At 38.6% G+C, this 22,188-nt stretch overlaps 1 pseudogene; it reads left to right on the plus strand.

The window, feature by feature from the left end:
* Positions 1-4,262: 4,262 nt before the first annotated feature.
* Positions 4,263-4,939, plus strand: LOC114209013 (small ribosomal subunit protein eS6 pseudogene; annotated as a pseudogene).
* Positions 4,940-22,188: the final 17,249 nt, after the last annotated feature.

Genomic DNA, 22,188 nt, shown 5'->3' on the forward strand with positions numbered 1-22,188 from the left:
AATAAATGAGTGAAGGAATATATAACATCTCCCCCAGAGTAAGCAGAGCTAGCCTTTAAGTACCATCATGTCAGTGACTTCATTAAACTTCAATTTTTTCTCAGTTCAGGCAAAATATCAGCTATCTTTTCCTATTTATTAAACTATCAGTCTTGTTCAGCTTTAATTTCTTTATTACCTAACTAACTTTTATTATTTGTTAATTGGCTATGAAAGAGCCTTCTTTCATGTCCATCAACAGATGAATGGATAAAGAAGATGTGACACACACACACACACACACACACACACACACACACACACACAGGAATATTATGCAGCCACCAAAAAATGAAATCTTGCCATTTGCAATGACATGGATGGAACTAGAGGGTATTATGCTAAGCAAAAGAAGTCAATCAGAGAAAGTCAAGTATCATATAATCTCACTGATATGAGGAATTTGAGAAACAAGACAGAGGATCATAGGGGAAGGGAGGGAAAAATGAAACAAGATGAAACCAGAGACAAACCATAAGAGACTCTTAATCTCAGGAAACAACCTGAGTTGTTGCTGGAGTAGAGGAGGGGGTGGGAGGGATGGGGTGGCTGGGTGATGGACATTGGGGAGGGTATGTGCTATGGTGAGAGCTGTGAATTGTGTAAGACTGATGAATCACAGATCTGTACCTCTGAAGCAAATAATACATTATATGTTAATAAAAAGAAAAAGAATAAACGTAAACTCCAGAAACAAACAAACAAAAACGAGGCTTCTTCACCCTAAAGTATATTGGCTCTAATGTATTTATAAAATTTTAATCAATGCTTGTAATGAACATTCTTTTCAAATGACACTTGCAAAAAACATGTTTCCTTCTTCACTTGTGTCGTAGTCATAAAGTAGGACTATCTAAATGAGAAAAAACCTTGAAAAAAGAAAAAAGACCTTGAACCACATTTTTCAAGATATACTCAATATATTAACTTTTATATTTCTTACAATAGCACATTAGTCTTAATTCCCATTTCCTCCAGTATTAGTATGATTTGCTTCCTTTCAAATTTAATATCCATCTTGCTCATTCCTTTTCTTCTATCTTTTTGCAATGTGGCTTCCTTTACAGGTACCATCACCATTTATACATAATTCTCTAAGTTAGCAAAGAAGTTACCATTGAGATTATCCAACATTCAGACCTTCTCTAACCCACTGCTAACCATACATTTATATAGTCAAGGTATTTGAGCTTTTCACTGTACTTGTTGTTTATTTGTTTGTTTCTAGTTAAGTGAAGATTATCACAACTGATGTCTTACCTGAGTATTTCCTTCTTGTATATGTAACTCAAAACCAGCAACCACATGCTTTCTCTATTCTATGAGGGGTACTCTGTCCACGGTGGACATTTACTCACACTAGAACTAAAACAAAAGAAAAATATTTCTCTACTAAACTCCAAGTAAATGGAAAAGAAGCCACAACAACTTGTATATAGACTGCAGGGAAAAAATAGTTCTGGTTTTCTCTTCATATATTCCTGACACGCCTCTTCAGCCAACTGTAATATATTCTTGTTTAATTCACAGATTTATTTTGACCCTTCTCCAAGGTCAGATGTAACATAAGCGTCTCAACATTGCAGCAATTGCAGCATCCTGGAGAAGATTATTTGTGATAAATGAAAGCTAAGCAGGGGTCACTAGAACTCACAACAGAACAAAACACATCATCTCTTCTGTCAAAATGGAAAAAAATAGCCTTTATTTGAGTTACACAACTAAATTTCCAGTTGTTAAATATTCTTTAACATTTGTCTTTAAAACCATTACAATAATCGCAACAAATATTCATTCAAAATGCAGTCTTGTAAAACTTCAGGTCTCTTGTACTTTATTCCCCTACTCCCCCATATCCTGCAGTCTCCAGCATTGTTCAGAACTAACAGATTATAAAAATGTTATTTTTGCACTTGCCTTCTGCGGCTTGCCATCTGATTCAATAAATGGGTGAGTTAAGCCATTACTTTCAATCCACTTAGGCAATCCAGACACTATTGTTCTTCAGCAACAATGAGGAAAGCCCTCATCCAGTACCATCCTGCACAATTGGGCAGCCACGGAACGCTACTTAATTCTCCCTGTGCCCCACACTCACTAGGAAAGAGAACAAAGATTCACAGCACTTTATTTCTGAAGGAGAAAAGAAGTGAAGAGACTTTTCCTCTGACAGAGTTTAGCCAGCTAAGAAGTTAGACAGAACAGTCCCCACAAGAGATTACCCTCACTTCTGACACCAACTGCAAGTTCAGGGGGTTCCCAAAACCACCCTTATGTGCAAGACTCACAATAATCACTAAAAGCTATTGCATTAAAGTCAGCCAAGGAAAGAAGGCATAGGGCAGAGATGGGAAGTACCGCAAGTAGACCTTCCATTGTCCTCTGTGAAATCAGAGCTTGTTACTTCCCTGGCATCAGCATGTGACAACATGCATGGACTGCTGCCAGTCGGGGAAGCTCAGCTGAGTCCCATGTATAGAATTTTTATATTGAGACTCCGTTACATAGACGTGATCGATTGACTGACTGATGGCCAACTTAGTTGATTTCAATCTCCAGTTTCCAGCCCCTTTGGGAATGACCCAAAGCCCCTACCAATGTCATTAGTCTTTCTGGTGTGGCAAGAGCCCCAACCTAAGACTATCTAAGTGTAGTCCAGCCCTCACCCTAAGCATATTCCTAGACTATCCAATGACCAAAGCCCCTATCAGATATGACATTACAAGGGCTGAGAGATTACCTTCCAGAGGCTGAGGTCAAAGGACAAAACTTTTTTTCGTAAGGTTGAATTATTCACTGTACATCTTCACTTTCTCATTAGCCTTTGATTTAGGGCATTTATCTCAATGGTAAACATACTCATTATGGTTGTAACTATGCCTTTAGGCATTCTGAAGGTCAAGGGAGATTTATGTAATAAACTAGAGATTAAGAAAGGTAATTTATAGTGGAATAAGCCTGCAGATGACAGAAGGGAGGGTGGTGGGTATAAAATGAAGCCAGGTCAGAAACACACATCTTGGCATTATGAGCTTGAAGAAATATAGCAAGAGTTCTTTCCCTCACTGGCAATAATGAAGGAGTGGACTGCCACCAGCTACTACCACTTGCCTTGAAGGCGACAGACACAGCTATTTCTCCATCTCTGGGTGGAAAGAGCATGAACAGTACATTTTGAGGGGTTCCTCAAAGCTCCCCCTAGAAGATCGCCCCATCTGCTGACTGAGAGGGCTCTGTCACCATTTAGGTTAAGCATTGTGTTTTCACAGTTAAAATACAAATATGTTAAACCAGTAGTATCCATGAATACTTTACTTTGAAGTTGTTTGCTGGGAAAAGTAATGGAACTAAATTCTGATGGATGAAAGGGAGAAAAGAGAAAAATATGAATTATGAAAACTGCATGGGGCCCTGAATGGAGAGAGATGAGAAAGAATTCCCCAACTCCACTCTGCCCTCTCCATTTCTTGGCCCAACATAGTGCACAGTGCTGTCAAAAGAGAGGCCCTAAGGGCCCATGGCAAACCCTGCTTACCCCCAGGTAGTTGTACGACAATACCATAAAACACTAGAGTAAAGATCTGGGTTGAAATCTTGGCTCAGCTACTAACAAGCTATGACTTGAGTACATCAATTAAACTTTCTAAGTCTCTGTCACCTTGATTCTAATTTGGGATTAATGTGAACTCCCTCACAGAGTGGGTGTGAGGCTTAAATGAGATAACATATGGGAAAGCACCTTGTTAAATGTGTTTTTTTAACTACTATATATATATGTTATTATTAGTTGAGCAGATTGGAAAAATAACTTTAGCTTTTTGATTTCCAATTTTGAGATTTTATATATATACATATATATATTCCCTCAGAGCAACTGAATTCTACAAAATAATAATACCTCAAGAATATTATTTAAAAAAATACTTCAAGACAGACCCAGAAAAAGGGCTATATAGACACATGGGTCTGGAAAACACAGGAATCTAGATACTCTTCTGAGAGAATCATAACATATATTTGCACATTGAAGGCTCTGGAGAGTCCTACAAGAATGAACCCAATATAAGGCTATTTGATATAGAATTTTCCAAACTGTTTGGAACAAAGAAATTTCCTTTCCTCTAAAACTTCTTAAAATCCAATGGAAACAGTGATCTGGAAAATAAATTTTGAGAAAAACAGCTCTTTTTCGTGGCACCTTGGGGGTAGTAGCCTGCTTTAAGATGAAGCTGAATATCTCTTTCCCGGCTACTGGCTGCCAGAAACTCATTGCAGTGGATGGTGAACATCAACTTCACACATTTTATGAGAAGTGTATGGCCACAGAAATTGCTGCTGATGCTCTGGGTGAAGAATGGAAGGTTTATGTGGTCCAAGTCAGTGGTGGTGATGACCAACAAGGCTCCGCTTCCCCATGAAGCTGAGTAAGAAGCATTCCAGCTACAGATCAAGGAGGCATAAATCTGTTCGGGGTTGTATTGTGGATACCAATCTCAGTGTTCCCAACTTGGTCATTGTAAAAAAAATGAAGGATATCCCTGAACTCATTGATACTACTCTGCCTTGCCTCCTGGGGCCCAAAAGAGCTAGCAGAATCTGCAAACTTTTCAATCTCTCTAAAGAAGATGATGTCCACCAGTATGTTATGAGAAAGTCCTTAAACAAAGAAGGTAAGATACCAAGAACCAAATCGCCCAAGATTCAGCATCTTGTTACTCCACATGCCCTCCAACATAAACATTAGTATATTGTGCTGAAGAAACAATGTTCTAAGAAAAATAAGGAAGAGGCTGCAGAATACGCTAACCTTTCAGCCAAGAGAATGAAGGAGGCCAAAGAAACACGCCAGCAAGATTGCCAAGAGTCAGAGGCTGTCCTCTCTGAGAACTTTTATCTCTAAGTCTGAGTCCAGTCAAAAATGATATTTTCTAAGAGTAACAAATAAAATCAGACATCAAATCTCAAAAAAAATATTTTTTGAGAAATACAGTAAAGCAGACTATTCATGTTTAAAAAAAATATAATCTTAAAGCATCATGTTCTGCACATCCAGCTTTTTACTATTCTTGACCAGGAAGGAAGAGGGTGCTCTGTGCAGATGCTTCTGTTGAGAACAAGGTCGGAATCTGTTCAGCTAAATCTGTACCTTCAGTGACACCCAGTCTCTCAATTCTCTTGATGATCACTACTCTCCTCCCTTTGTTTTATCTAGAGTTTGATTTTTTGTTTGGTATTATCTTCTCTTTTGTTTGGCATTATCTTCTCTGGTCTTCTATTTTGTCTTTTTCAGGAAATGTGCCCTTAAATCACCATCAAAAAAGCCTGTCACCATTTCACTGGGTGCAGGTACTGTCTTGACTGGAGAACACCACTGACACAGCAGGCCCTCCAGGTGCTTCCTCCTGTCTCCTATCCCCACCTTCCAAATGCAGACTCACCCAACTGCCCTAGAACAAGAATCTTGGAAAGAAGTCTCATTTTTCTTTAGAAAACATAAAACACCCTAATCACTTAAGGGAATTTTAATAATTGATTATCATACTAGTAGTTTCTAACACTGACCAGCCTAAACTCTATTGGAACAGAGTGGAATGCTCCATTCCATCAATAGCCACTACTAGTAGACTTGTATTATCAATTAAAGAATTTATATTTTCAAAAATACCTAAGAAATGAAGTTGCACTACCCAAACCAACTGATACATCCCCATGGCCTCTGTTGACGATGTTTTAGGGCATTTCTAGTTCACTATACCTAAATATAAATAAGCCTGAGTAAAATCTCATAACACACACACACATACACACACACACACACACACACACACACACACCATATACTTCAAATTCAAATGACAAGCAAAAACTCATCTACACTATCTTTTTTTAAAAAGTGAACCATATTCTGCCGTAGAGCATGTTAACTTTTTTTATTTTTTTTAAAGATTATTTATTTATTTATTTGAGAGAGAGAGCACGAGAGGGAAGAGGGTCAGAGGGAGAAGCAGACTCCCTGCTGAGCAGGGAGCCCAACGTGGGACTCGATCCCGGGACTCCAGGATCATGACCTGAGCCAAAGGCAGTCGCTTAACCAACTGAGCCACCCAGGCGCCCATGTTAACTTTTTTTTATCCAGGATTTCTTTCTTCATACTGTGTTCATTAGGTTCCTTAAGAGAAAATAGGACTTGAACTTGTAGTGAAAAAAACAAAAAGGGGCAGTTTTATATCTTACCTTGTACCTACTAGAATAAGAGAAATCTGATATTAAAAAAGAAATAAATTTAAAAAACAAAGCACTTCTGGCAGCAAGAAATGAAAAAGAAGAAATGAGTGCATGCAAGATTTGGCCATTTTAGTGATATATCATTTTCTTTTCCTTTGGGTTTTCAGCTTCTTTCCATTGTTTCATAGTTATATCTTGTCTTTTTTAAGTATAATTAACATACATTATATTAGTTTCAGGTGTACAACATTGATTCAATGATTCTATACATTACTCAGGGCTCACCATGATAAGTACAGTCACTATCTATCACCATAAAACATTATTACAATATTATTGATTATATTCCCTATGTTGTACTTTTCATCTCCATGATTTATTTTATAACTGGAAGCTGGTACCTCTTAATCCCCTTCATCTATTTCACCCATTCCCACACCCACCTTCCCTCTGGCAACCACCAGTTTATTCTCTGTATTTAAGAGTCTGGTTTTTTGTTTGTTTTGTTTTTCATATTCTACATGTAAGTTAAATTTTATGGTATTTGTCTTTCTCTGTCTGACTTATTTCACTTAGCATACTCTCCTCTAGATATATCCATGCTGTCGCAAATGGCAAGATCTCATTTTTTATGGTTGAATAATATTCCATTGTACACATACACCACTCTTCTTTTTCCATTCATCTAACAATGGACACTCGGGTTGCTTCCATATCTTGGCTGTTGGAAATAATGCTGCAATAAACATACAAGTACATACATAGTTACATATTTTGAATTAGTGTTTCTATTTTCTTTTGCTAAATACCCAGTAGTGGAATTACTGGATCATATGGTATTTCTGTTTTTCATTTTTTAAGGAAGCTTCACACTGTTTTCCATAGTGGCTGCACCAAATCATTCCCACCAACAGTGCACAAAGGTTCCCTTTTCTCCACATCCTTGCCAACACTACTATTTCTTGTATTTTTATACTAGCCATTCTGACTTGTGCAAGATGGTATTTCATTGCAGTTTTGATTTGCATTTCCCTGATGATGGGTGATGTTGAGTACCTTTTGTCTGTAAGTCTTCTTTGGAGAAGTGTCTATTCAGGTCCTCTGCCCATTTTTAATCAGATTATTTGGTTTTGGGTGCAAAGTTGTAGAAGTTCTTTATATATTTTTTATATTATCCACTTACTGGATATATGATTTGCCAATATCTTCTCCCATTCAGTAGGTTGCCTTTTAGTTTTGTTGATGGTTTCCTTCAATGTGCAAAAGGCTTTTATTTTGATGTAGTCCCAATAGCTTATTTTTGCTTTTGTTTCCCTTGCCTCAGGAGACATATCCAAAAATATGTTACTAATGGCAATGTCCAAGAGCTTACTGCCTATGTTTTCTTTCAGGAGTTTTAAGTTTTCAGGTCTCACATTTAAATCTTCAAGCCATTTTAAGTTTATTTTTGTATGTGGTGTAAGAAAGTGGTCTAGCTTCATTCTTTTGCATGTAGCTGTCCCGTTTTCCCACTGTATATTGAAAAGACTGTATTTTCCCCATTATATGTTCTTGTCTCCTTTGTCATAGATTAACTGACCATATGAGTATTGGTTTATCTCTGGGCTCTCCATCCTGTTCCATTCATCTGTGTGTCTACTGTTGTACCAGTATCAGACTGTTTTTTATTACTATAGCTCTGTAGGATATCTTGAAATCTGAGATTGAGATACCTCCATGTAGCTGTATCTTTTTTTCTCCTTTTTTATTATTATGTTACGTTAATCACCATACATTACATCATTGGTTTTTGATATAGTGTTCCATGATTCATTGTTTGCGTATAACACCCAGTGCTCCATGCAGAACGTGTCCTCCTTAATACCCATCACCAGGCTAACCCATCCCCCCACCCCCTCCCCTCTAGAACCCTCAGTTTGTTTCTCAGAGTCCATAGTCTCTCATGGTTCGTCTCCTCCTCCGATTTCCTCCCCTTCATTTTTCCCTTCCTGCTATCTTCTTTTTTTTTTTTTTCTAACATATAATGTATTATTTGTTTCAGCGGTACCTGTAGCTGTATCTTTAAAACACACTTTACAGGGGTGCCTGGGCGGCTCAGTCGTAAGCGTCTGCCTTCGGCTCAGGTCATGATCCCAAGGTCCTGGGATCGAGCCCCGCATCGGGCTCCCTGCTCCACAGGAAGCCTTCTTCTCCCTCTCCCACTCCCCCTGTTTGTGTTCCCTCTCCCACTGTGTCTCTCTCTGTCAAATAAATAAATAAAATCTTAAAAAAAAACATTTTACATATGAAATGCCCCTCTTAAAACCTTCAGTGGCATTACATATCTGAGGAGTTGTGATCCAAACTATTTAGCTTGGCAATAATGAGTGGCATGGCATTAATCTACAGTTTTATTTGTCATAATTCCCAAGTTCAACTCCCCATTATGACCTCATTCCTATGCCCCTGTTAATGTGTTTCTGAGAACACTGTTCATCATATTATAATGATTTGTTTTCCTGTCTCTGTAACTGGAATATAAGCTTTTCAATAGTAGAGCTACATATTTTTACACAGGTCAGAAACAGTCAATCGATACATATGTATACAACGAGCAAAACTTTAAATGAAGAGAATCATTAAGTTCATACTTTTTGTAGGAAGACTGTTTACTCAGCATACTGACCAGGTTTAAACACTAAAAAGTATAAATCCCTTTTAGAACTATGACATCAACTACATTTTTCATAGACAAGAAAATGTATACACTTTAAAGAAACAGCATTGCCCAGTGGTTGAAAGGACAAACTGGAGAGCTAGACTGCTTGAGTCCACACCCTGGCTCCATCATTTACTACATGTATGATCTCGGCTACGTATCTTGACCACACCTTACCTACAGGGGGTGTCATCTCTAACAGGGGACTATTCATACAACAGGATTGTTGTATTAAATGAGCCAACATGCATAAAACACTTAGGACAACTTCTAGCATGAATCATATAAGCCTCAATGGTACAGGTTATTCTCCTGTAAGGTTGTCATATTCGCAATATCAGGCCATTCTCATGCAGCCTTTTTTAAATTACATCTTATATTTACTAACACTGGCCATGCAAAGCATAACTGGAAGGCTGTGTTAGTAAAAGCACTTTTAAAGTTGCTGTTTTCAAATCAGTGCCAGGGCAGGAAATTTTCTGCATGGATTCCAAAGAATAGAATGCCCCTTTAGTAGGCTCACAAGATGTCAGATAGTTATTGCTTTACTTTCCTCATAAATGGTCTACCCGTCCCTTCACTGCACTTGTCCCAATTCCTGTCAATACTGCCATATCTTTCTGCCAAGTTATGTAAAGCAGAATGCAGTCACCTTAACACGAACTTGCTAGAACCTTTTTGAGGGCTTAAGGCTCTAATGCAGTGCATCTATATGTGGCAAACAAAATGACACTTGACTTTATACTGTCAGCTCAAGCTAAGAACACATATCAATTTATCTCAATAATATAACGTGCTCCATTTCATATGATTGCCTAACAATTCTTATTTAGGACTACAGATTAATAAGTGTGTGCAATTAATGATTTTGCATTTTTTCCAAATTAAATCTCCTTCCCACACTAGTTTTATAATTCAATTAAAATAAGCCATCAAGTTTTCTTAGCATGATTTGGTCTTTATAAACCCCCTGCCATTTTTTCTCCATTGTCATTGTTTTAGTAAGCCTACTGCTGAAATGAAGCTGTAGATAAAAAGAAAACGTTTTCTAAACTTCCTATATTACTTTGCAGGGCTGCTGTAACAAAGTACCACAAACTGAGAGGCTTAAGCCTTGGAATTTTATTGTCTCACAGTTCTGGAAGCTAGAAGTCTGAGATCAAGTTGTCAGCAGGATTGCTTCCTTTTGAGGGCTGTAAGAAAAACTCTTTTCCTTGCCCCTCTTCTAGCTTCTAGTAGTTTACTAGCAGTTCTCAGCTTTTCTTCACTTGTAGATGCACCAGCCTCATCATCTTCCCATGATATTCTTCCTATGTGCATACCTCTGTGCCCAAATTTCCCCTTTTTATGAGGACAACAGTCATATTGGATTAGGGGACTGCCATATTCCAGTACGATCGTACCTTAACTAATTACATCTGCAACATCCATATTTCCAAATAAAGTCATTCTGAACTACTGGGGGTTAGGATTGCAACATATGAATTGTCAGGGGGCACCTATACCAACCTACACCACTTCCCAGATTCAAAACGCTCTTGCAGACAAGTCATTTTGAAAATCCATTGGTCCAGGGTGCCTGGGTGGCTCAGTTGGTTAAGTGACTGCCTTTGGCTCAGGTCATGATCCTGAAGTCCCAGGATCAAGTCCCACATCGGGCTCCCTGCTGAGTGGGGAGTCTGCTTCTCCCTCTGACCCTCCCCCCTCTCAGGTGCTCTCTCTCTCTCTCTCTCTCTCTCATTCTCTCTCTCTCAAATAAATAAATAAAATCTTTAAAAAAAAAAGAAAAGAAAATCCTTTGGCCGAAATTTCACATAGAACAGATATATCATGCAGAGAGCTCACTGGACTCCTTGAGAAACATACGGGTTCACTCTAAATCATACCTGTGACCCAACACCTAAGGTTTGCTCAGATTTCCCATAGGATAGGAAGCAAAGCAGCAACAGGACCCTTTTCCTTTTCACCTTGTGCACTTCCTCTAAAGATTCTCAGAGAATTTGGGCACCTGGGTGGCTCAGTCAGTTAAATGTCTGACTCTTCATTTCAGCTCAGGTCATGATCTCAAGGTTGTGAGATCAAGCCCCGCATCAGGCTCTGCACTAGGTGTGGAGCCTGCTTAAGACTGTCTCTCTCCCTCTCGCTCTGCCCCTCCCTGTTTCTTCTCAGAAAAAAAAAAAAAAAAAGGGACCATGACTTGAAAGTTAAGCTTACAGACTCTGAAGCCAGAACACATGGATATGGATCCCTTATCTCCTACTTCCCGGTTGTCTGAACTTGGACAAGTTGGTATCTCTCCGTCAGGTACAAAATGGGGCAAATAAGAGTATTTGCTTCATTGACTTATGAGGATTAATAATTTAATCCATATAAATTGTTTAGAATGGTGTCTGGTATATGAAATGTGTTCAGGAAAATGTGAGCTATTATTTTACAAATTATGACATTAAGGCTCAGGGATACAAAATGACTTCTTCAAAAAAAGAAGACAGTGATGAGACCTAACCTCAACCCCAGAACTTCTGCAGGCCTTCCATGTCACCAGACAGCATTCCAGCAACACTTACTCTTTTTTTTTAATTTTTTATTGTTATGTTAATCACCATATATTACATCATTTGTTTTGGTGTAGTGTTCCATGATTCATTGTTTGTGCATAACACCCAGTGCTCCATGCAGAATGTGCTCTCTTTAATACCCATCACCAGGCTAACCCATCCCCCTACCCTCCTCCCCTCTAGAACCCTCAGTTTGTTTTTCAGAGTCCATCATCTCTCCTGGTTCGTCTCCCCCTCTGATTTATTCCCCTTCATTCTTCCTCTCCTGCTATCTTCTTCTTTTTCTTTTTCTTAAAATATGTCGCGTTATTTGTTTCAGAAGTACAGAATTGTGATTCAATAGTCTTGCACAATTCACAGCGCTCACCGTAGCACATACCCTCCACAATGTCTATCACCCAGCCACCCCATCCCTCCCACCCCCGACCACTCCAGCAACCCTCAGTTTGTTCCTGAGATTAAGAATTCCTCATATCAGTGAGGTCATATGATACATGTCTTTCTCTGATTGACTTATTTCACTAAGCATAACACCCTCCAGTTCCACCCACGTCGTTGCAAATGGCAAGATCTCATTCCTTTTGATGGCTGCATAATATTCCATTGTGTATATATACCACCTCTTCTTTATCCATTCATCTGGGCTCTTTCCACAGTTTGGCTATTGTGGACATTGCTGCTATAAACATTGGGGTGCACGTACCCCTTCGGGTCCCTACATTTGTATCTTTGGGGTAAATACCCAGTAGTGCAATTGCTGGATCGAATGGTAGCTCTAATTTCAACTGTTTGAGGAACCTCCATACTGTTTTCCAGAGGGGTTGCCCCAGCTTGCATTCCCACCAACAGTGTAGGAGGGTTCCCCTTTCTCCACATCCCCGCCAACATCTGTCATCCCCTGACTTGTTAATTTTAGCCATTCTGAATGGTGTGAGGTGGTATCTCATTGAGGTTTTGATTTGGATTTCCCTGATGCCGAGTGATGTTGAGCACTTTTTCATGTGCCTGTTGGCCATTTGGATGTCTTCTTTGGAAAAATGTCTGTTCATGTTTTCTGCCCATTTCTTGATTGGATTATTTGTTCTTTGGGTGTTGAGTTTTATAAGTTCTTTATAGATTTTGGATACTAGCCCTTTATCTGATATGTCATTTGCAAATATTTTCTCCCATTCTGTCGGTTGTCTTTTGGTTTTGTGGACTGTTTCTTTTGCTGTGCAAAAGCTTTTTATCTTGATGAAATCCCAATAGTTCATTTTTGCCCTGGCTTCCCGTGCCTTTGGTGATGTTTCTAGGAAGAAGTTGCTGCGGCTGAGGTCGAAGAGGTTGCTACCTGTGTTCTCCTTTAGGATTTTGATGGACTCCTGTCTCACGTTTAGGTCTTTCAACCATTTGGAGTCTATTTTTGTGTGTGGTGTAAGGAAATGGTCCAGTTTCATTCTTCTGCATGTGGCTGTCCAATTTTCCCAACACCATTTGTTGAAGAGACTGTCTTTTTTCCATTGGACATTCTTTCCTGCTTTGTCAGAGATAAGTTGACCATAGAGTTGAGGGTCCATTTCTGGGCTCTCGATTCTGTTCTCAGATTCTGTTGATCTATGTGTCTGTTTTTGTGCCAGTACCATACTGTCTTGATGATGACAGCTTTGTAATAGAGCTGGAAGTTCGGAATTGTGATGCTGCCAGCTTTGCTTTTCTTTTTCAATATTCCTCTGGCTATTCGGGGTCTCTTCTGGTTCCATACACATTATAGGATTATTTGTTCCATTTCTTTGAAAAAAGTGGATGGTATTTTGATGGGGATTGCATTGAATGTGTAGATTGCTCGAGGTAGCATTGACATCTTCACAATGTTGGTTCTCCCAATCCATGAGCATGGAACGTTTTTCCATTTCTTTGTGTCTTCTTCAATTTCTTTCCTGAGTATTTTATAGTTTTCTGAGTACAGATCCTTTGCCTCTTTGGTTAAATTTATTCCTAGGTATCTTATGGTTTTGGGTGCAATTGTGAATGGGATCGACTCCTTGATTTGTCTCTCTTCTGTCTTGTTGTTGGTGTATAGGAATGCCACTGATTTCTGTGCATTGATTTTATAGCCTGCTACTTGACTGAATTCCTGTATGAGTTCTAGCAGTTTTGGGGTGGAGTTTTTGGGTTTTCCACATAAAGTATCATATCATCTGCAAAGAGTGAGAGTTTGCCGATTTGGATGCCTTTGATTTCTTTTTGTTGTCTGATTGCTGTGGCTAGGACTTCTAATACTATGTGGAATAGCAGTGGTGAGAGTGGACATCCCTGCCGCGTTCCTGACCTTAGGGGAAAAGCTCTCAGCTTTTCCCCATTGAGAATGACATTCGCTGTAGGTTTTTCGTAGATGGCTTTTATGATATTGAGGTATGTATCCTCTATCCCTATACTCTGAAGAGTTTTGATCAAGAAAGGATGCTGTACTTTGTCAAATGCTTTTTCTGCATCTATTGAGAGGATCATATGATTCTTGTTCTTTCTTTTGTTAATGTATTGTATCTCGTTGATTGATTTGCGGATGTTGAACCAGCCTTGCAGCCCAGGGATAAATCCCACTTGGTCATGGTGAATAATCCTTTCAATGTACTGTTGGATCCTATTGGCTAGTATTTTGGTGAGAATTTTTGCATCCATGTTCATCAAGGATATTGGTCTGTAATTCTCCTTTTTGATGGGGTCTTTGTCTGGTTTTGGGATCAAGGTAATGGTGGCCTCATAAAATGAATTTGGAAGTTTTCCTTCCATTTCTATTTTTTGGAACAGTTTCAGGAGAATAGGTATTAATTCTTCTTTAAGTGTCTGATAGAATTCCTCTGGGAAGCCATCTGGCCCTGGGCTTTTGTTTGCTGGGAGATTTTTGATGACTGCTTCAATTTCCTTAGTGGTTATAGGTCTGTTCAGGTTTTCTATTTCTTCCTGGTTCAGTTTTGGTAGTTGATACATCTCTAGGAATGCACCCATTTCTTCCAGGTTATCTAATTTGCTGGCATAGAGTTGCTCATAATATGTTCTTATAATTGTTTGTATTTCTTTGGTGTTGGTTGTGATCTCTCCTCTTTCATTCATGATTTTGTTGATTTGGGTCATTTCTCTTTTCTTTTTGATCAGTCTGGCCAGGGGTTTATCAATCTTGTTAATTCTTTCAAAGAACCAGCTCCTAGTTTCGTTGATCTGTTCTACTGTTCTTTTGGTTTCTAGTTCATTGATTTCTGCTCTGATCTTTATTATTTCTCTTCTCCTGCTGGGTTTAGGCTTCATTTGCTGTTCTTTCTCCAGCTCCTTTAGGTGTAGGGTTAGGTTGTGTATTTGAGACCTTTCTTGTTTCTTGAGAAAGGCTTGTATTACTATATACTTTCCTCTCAGGACTGCCTTTGCTGTATCCCAAAGATTTTGGACAGTTGTGTTTTCATTTTCATTGGTTTCCATGAATTTTTTTAATTCTTCTTTAATTTCCTGGTTGACCCATTCATTCTTTAGTAGGATGCTCTTTAGCCTCCATGTATTTGAGTTCTTTCCGACTTTCCTCTTGTGATTGAGTTCTAGTTTCAAAGCATTGTGGTCTGAAAATATGCAGGGAATAATCCCAATCTTTTGGTACCGGTTGAGACCTGATTTGTGACCTAGGATGTGATCAGTTCTGGAGAATGTCCCATGGGCACTAGAGAAGAATGTGTATTCCGTTGCTTTGGGATGGAATGTTCTGGGTATACCTTTGAAGTCCATTTGGTCCAGTGTGTCATTTAAAGTCTTGATTTCCTTGTTGATCTTTTGCTTAGATGATCTGTCCATTTCAGTCAGGGGGGTGTTAAAGTCCCCCACTATTATTGTATTGTTGTCAATGTGTTTCTTTGCTTTTGTTATTAATTGCCTTATATAATTGGCTGCTCCCATGTTCGGGGCATAGATATTTACAATTGTTAGATCTTCTTGTTGGATAGACCCTTTAAGTAGGATATAGTGTCCTTCCCCATCTCTTATTACAGTCTTTGTTTTAAAATCTAGTTTGTCTGATGTAAGGATTGCCACCCCAGCTTTCTTTTGGTGTCCATTAGCATGGTAAATGGTTTTCCACCCCCTCACTTTCAATCTGGGGGTGTCTTTGGGTCTAAAATGAGTCTCTTGCAGACAGCATATTGATGGGTCTTGTTTTTTAATCCAATCTGATAGCCTGTGTCTTTTGATTGGGACCTTTAGCCCATTTACATTCAGGGTAACTATTGAAAGGTATGAATTTAGTGCCATTGTATTGCCTGTAAGGTGACTGTTACTGTATGTTGTCTGTGTTCCTTTCTGATCTTTGCTGCTTTTAGGCTCTCTCTTTGCTTAGAGGACCCCTTTCAATATTTCTTGGAGGGCTGGTTTCGTGTTTGCAAATTCCTTTAGTTTTTGTTTGTTCTGGAAGCTTTTTATCTCTCCTTCTATTTTCAATGACAGCCTAGCTGGATATAGTATTCTTGGCTGCATATTTTTCTCGTTTAGTGCTCTGAAGATATCTTGCCAGTCCTTTCTGGCCTGCCAGGTCTCTGTGGATAGGTCTGTTGCCAATCTAATATTTTTACCATTGTAGGTTACATATCTCTTCTCCCGAGCTGCTTTCAGGATTTTCTCTTTGTCTCTGAGACTCGTAAGTTTTACTATTAGATGTCGGGGTGTTGACCTATTATTATTGATTTTGAGAGGGGTTCTCTGTGCCTCCTGGATTTTGATGCCTGTTTCCTTCCTCACATTAGGGAAGTTCTCTGCTATTATTTGCTCCAATATACCTTCTGCCCCTCTCTCTCTTTCTTCTTCTTCTGGGATCCCAATTATTCTAATGTTGTTTTGTCTTATCGTATCAATTATCTCTCGAATTCTGCCCTCGTGATCCTGTAGTTGTTTCTCCCTCTTTTTCTCAGCCTCTTTATTTTCCATCATTTGGTCTTCTATATCGCTGATTCTCTCTTCTGCCTCATTTATCCTAGCAGTTAGTGCCCCCATTTTTGATTGCACCTCATCAATAGCCTTTTTGATTTCGACTTGGTTAGATTTTAGTTCATTTCTCCAGAAAGGGTTTCTCTAATAACTTCCTTCCACGCTTTTTTCAAGCCCAGCTAGTATCTTTAAAGTCATGATTCTGAACTCTAGGTCCGACATCGTACTAATGTCCGTATTGAGTAGGTCCCTGGCTGACGGTACTACCTCTTGTTCTTTTTGCTGAGGTGATTTTTTCCGTCTTGTCATTTTGTCCAGAGGAGAATAGATGAATGAGAGAACAAAATGCTAACAGGTTTACAACGTCCCCAGCAAATATACTGTATACAAATCAGAAAAGATCTGAAACCAGGGGAAGAGAAAGGGAAAGAAAGAAAAAAGAAAGAGAAAAAAAAAAAAAGAAAAAAAAGATAAAAACAAAAACAGAACAATACAAAAAAAGCAGAATGTGATCAAATATGATCAGGCTAGTGCATAGATCAGTGCCACACACTAGATTTTGGGCGTATTTTGGTCTGTTAGAATAAAGTGCCTCCTAAAATTTTAAAGGAAGAAAGACATATATGTACAAAATAAGGGTTGATACAATGAAGGGATAAAAGATGACTGTAAAGATGAAAATTATAAAAGATTTTATAAAAGGACTTGATAAGAAGTTGTTTGAAAAAAGAAAGTTTTAAAAAAAAAAAGAAAAAAGGGAGAGAATGTGATCAGGCAGGAGACTAGAACAGAGCCATACACTAGTGATTTAGGGTATATTTTGATCTGTTAGAAGAAACTGTATCTCAAAAGTTTAAAGAGAGAACAACTTATATATATATGCCAAAAATAAGGGTAACTACTATGAAGGGATAAAATATGACTCTAAAAATGAAAAATAAAAAATGTTGTTTCTTTTTTAAAAAGAGATTGATAAGATGTTGGTTGAAAAAGGGAAAAAGAAAAAAAAAACAGTTAACAAAAATTAACTTTGATGAACTAATGAATCATGGTAAAAAAAAGCCATGAATTCTATGTGCAGTATTCCCCTAGCGCTGGAGTTCTCCCGTTCTCCTTGATTGGTAAACTTGGTCTTGGCTTGCTGGCTGTTCGTGCTGATCTTCTGGGGGAGGGGCCTGTTGCTGTGGTTTCCAAATGTCTTTGCCGGAGGCTGAATTGCCCCGCCCTTGTCGGTCCGGGCTAAGCAAGCTGCTCGGGTTTGATCTCAGGAGCTTTTGTTCCCTGCAAGCTCTCCGTACAGCCTTGGAGGACCAGGGCAAAAATGGTGGCCTCCCAATCTCCACCCGGAGGAGCTGAGAACTCGGGGCCCCGCTCCTCAGTGCGCCCACAGAGAAAAGCAGTCACTCCCTTGTCCCCAGTCTCCGGCCGCTCTCCGTGCTCACCCGGCCTGTGACCGAGCGTTGCTATCTCTGGCACCCGACCCCGTGTGGAGTCTCCAAACCCAGCAGATCTCTGCAGTGCATTCCCGTGCCGCTCCTCCCCGGGAAGGAAGGGGAGTCTCCCCGGATCTGCCACCTGTTGAGTCCCTGCTGGAGGAGCAGTGGCCCGACTGGGCCGCGGATCACAATTTATGGCAACCCCAAGCTGAGAGCCTGCGCCTCGCTCCATCTCTGCAGCCAGCTTCCCCGCTCCGATACCTGGGAGCTCTGCTGCACTCAGGCACCCCCGGTCTTTCTGTGACCCCGAGGGTCCTGAGACCACACTGTCCCGGGAGGATTCCACCCCCTGCTTAGCCACTGCAGCGACGTCCCTCAGCGGAACCGACTTCTAACAGTTCCGATTTTATGCTCCGCGACTCTATCACTTGCCAGAAGCGGCCGGCGGAGGCCCCTCCCCCGCCATCTATCCTCCCGAATATCGCCTCGGATTCACTTCTCCGCACGTCCTACCTTCCAGAAAGTGGTCGCTTCTCTGTTCAGATAGTTGTTGCTACTCTCCTCTTTGATCTCCTGTTGAGTTCGTAGGTGTTCAGAATGGTTTGATCCCTATTCAGCTGAATTCCTGAGACCAGACGAAATCTAGGTCTCCTACTCCTCCGCCATCTTGCTCCCTGACTCAGCACTTACTCTTTAAAGCGCATAAAATCACACTTTGAAGTAATGGAGACATTGGGGATTCTGATATAGGAGTAGAGAAACACCGAATACTGTTGTATGCTCAAGAAATTCCAAATGCTTCCCAAATGCTCGGGGCACTTGGGTGGCTCAGTCATTTAAGCATCTGACTCTTGATTTTGGCTCAGGTCATCATCTCAGGGTCCTGAGGATCCAGTCCCACACTGGGCTCCATGCTCAGTGGGGAGTCTGCTTGAGATTCTCTCTCCCTCTCCCTCTGCTCCTCCCCACTCCCTGTGCACATGTGCTCTCTCTCTTTCTCTCTCTCTCCCTCCCTCAAAAACAAATAAATCAAGAAAGAAAGAAAGAAAGAAAGAAAGAAAGAAAGAAAGAAAGAAAGAAAGAAAGAAAGAAAGAAAAGAAAGAAAGAAAAGAAAGAAAGAAAAGAAATCCCAACTGCTGGCCTGCCTGCCCAGAACCTAAATTTAGAGAAGGCAAAGTCCCTGCAGAACCTCATCAGTTAGCCACTTGTGCAGACAGTTCTGAAATAGGTGGTTTGGCTGGACCAAGAAAAGCTAAGGAACTGCTGCTCTGAACCTAAACAAAGCCCATGTTTTGCCACATCCCACACACATCTCTTATTGCAGCCAAGAGAACTACTTGTATTATTATTATTATTTCTTAAATTTGCTGTGCTTTTCATGTCTCTGGGAAATATTCTATATCCAATGTCCAATTTCATATTACTCTTCTGTTTATCTTTAAAAATCAGTTGTATTTTATATTTTCAACTCTTCTGAGAAAACTTCCCTCATTGTCTGGCATGATATAAATGGACCCTCTCCCTGTCTTCTTTTAGGACAGAATCATACTCCATCATAGCACTTGTGAGCTACATTATAATCCCTGATTTCCTGGTCTCTATTCCCCACCACACTAAGGATACCATATTTGTTTTGTTATCTGCAGTATCTTACACAGAACATGGTATATAAATATTTACTAACTAATTGGAAGATTGACTAGAAGAATTAATTAATTCATTAATTAATATATGAATAAAAGAGACAAGAAGAGCTCAGAGTCCTAGCATCCAACCATTAGGCACATTATAACTTAACTTGACTTCTGATCAGAGACAGGAAAGATGGAATAAGTGACGAGGAGAAAAGGTGTGACTTTGTGTGTGATATTAATCAGTTAATGAAGCTCCAAGTTGTTCTTCCTGGATCCAAAGAATTAAAAAAGAGAGAAAATTCCACCACCATCTATCTAGCCTGATTTGCATGTGTTCAAATCTTCAAAGTATTTCCTTTGATTCCTTTAATCAATAGCTATTTTAGAAAGCTCTTCATTACTTCCTAATTGTCCAAATTCATTTTCTTCATTTTTCCTTATTAGAGGCAGATTTTTCAAATGAGTTAAGTAGATCAGTAATTTTAGAATCATTATTAACTTCAAGCATTTCTCTCAGTTATTAGCATGTCCCTTCTCTCTCCAGGACTAGATTATTTTCTCCACTTTTAATAGGCCATCTGGTTCATTTTCTAGACCTTTTTTTCCCCATACATCTCTACAAAAGTCAACATTACCCTATCTTAAGACCAATCCATGCTTACAATAACCCTGATCTTAGAAACTTTAATTTATCATAGCTCTGGTTTTGGATGAAGATACAAGTGATTCCCTATTTTGTTAACATGTCAAAAAATAAGTAAATAATTAGCATTTATCTAGATTTTAATGCATCCCAACCAAATAAGTTGGTAAAGTCATTACCATGGCTCAGTAAACATTTTACAAGTAATTTAAATGAATATTTTGATCCTTAAATATATTAAAATAAAAAATACACATATTCATTGACCCTAACAATCCCATTTCTGGAAATCTGTATCACAGAAATAAAAGCACCATATTATTGTGCCAAAACTTGGAAACAAAATGAATGGCCATCAACAAACAGGTGGTTGAAAATGTATGGTACCTCTATACCATGAAATGTTATTCAGTTGTTTGTATATGAGTATATGGGCACAGAGAACAATACAAAAGGAGATTCAACAGGTTGTTACTGGGGAGGGGAGAAGAAGCTGGAAGGGAAGAGGGAGAAGAAAGGAGAAGGCAGAAAAAAAAAGAGGGGCATTCGTGGCAAACAGTATATAGGATATAATCTCCTTTATGTAAAATTGCATATATGTATATGAATATTAATAAATAAACATAAAAGAATGACTTGAGGGCAATAAGGCTGCATTTTTACTTTATTGTATATATGGTAATGTTTTATAATTTGATATTTTTCAAAATTTGAATTAATTTTTTATCATTTGAATTATTGTTTATATAATTTGAAAACATTAAAGTTCTTTTCATTGTGATATATATACTATACAGAGAGAGAAACACTAATGTCAAGCAGACAAAGGATTATGTATTCAACCAACAGAATGCAAATCCAGCTGAATAACAGGTTATAGTCAGTACCACCAGACTATATTCAACCTGTTTGATAGGGTATATATCCTATCAACTATATTCCTTTAAAAAAAATTATTTGCTGATTTTCATGTTTAATCCCCTTCAAGACTCAGTTAATGTCATTCCTTCTTAATTGGGCTCTCCATTTGTTTACCCAAATATTTGATTTCTTAGGAAGTTTTCAAAATTCCTCCATGAAACCCTTTTACATTTACATACTTTGTGATATCTCATTTTGCTGGTAATTGTGACACCATGTAGGAGATATTTGAACTCCTCCTTCAGGTGGTATGTCCCTCAGAATTCATCATTTTTCTTTTTAAACTCAACACAGCAATTCCACAGTGAGAGAAGAAATGTGTCAAAATCTAAAGATAAACACAATTGGACAATAATGCCAAAAAATGAAATGCAGACTTTGCAAAGGTATTTTGTATGGTTGGTCTCTCATGACTTCCAGAACTTCTTGGTATATCAACAAACATGTGGGAAAAAAATACACTGATTCTGCCTACATTTAAGATAATCTAGTATTCTCATCAACCCAAAATTGAAAAATAAAAAAATCTAACTTGAATTTCAGAAAGCATTTTAATTATTTTGGTATATAAAAGTTAAGAGATTAAAATATCAAAATATCCAAGTACTGATGTAGAAAACAAACAATAAATTAACCCAGGTGTAATTTCTAAGTCATTATCATTACCATATGTCTCTTTAATTACCTTTCTCCTCAGGGACTTGATGTTTTATAAGATTTGTTCTGCCAAAACGAATTAATAAAGTAATAATGAATTTTTTTTAATTCTTAATGAATCGATGACATGGGCAATTAGCCCATCACAGCTATTGATCAAGATGAAAAAACCAGCATTACAGATGTTATTGAAACAATTTATTTAAAGAAAAATAACTTGTTATCATGTATCAATGTATAATTTCTGTTAGCTTCTGAAAACTGATGAGAACAGTTGAAGATATACACTAGAGTTCAAAGAGTACACTAACCCTTGTTTCAGAATCAATGTTCCATAGTGAAAGAATAAATTGGGGTTGAAAATCAGCTTCATGTTAATTCACAAATTTGTTGAAAAAAGAATAGCAAACAGCCCAGAAAAGAATATCAGGATTAATTTGC

The sequence above is a fragment of the Eumetopias jubatus genome, unplaced genomic scaffold (assembly GCF_037043125.1).
Source record: "Eumetopias jubatus isolate StellerSeaLion01/CBP00866 unplaced genomic scaffold, mEumJub1_p1.0 scaffold_1, whole genome shotgun sequence".
NCBI lineage: Eukaryota > Metazoa > Chordata > Mammalia > Carnivora > Otariidae > Eumetopias > Eumetopias jubatus.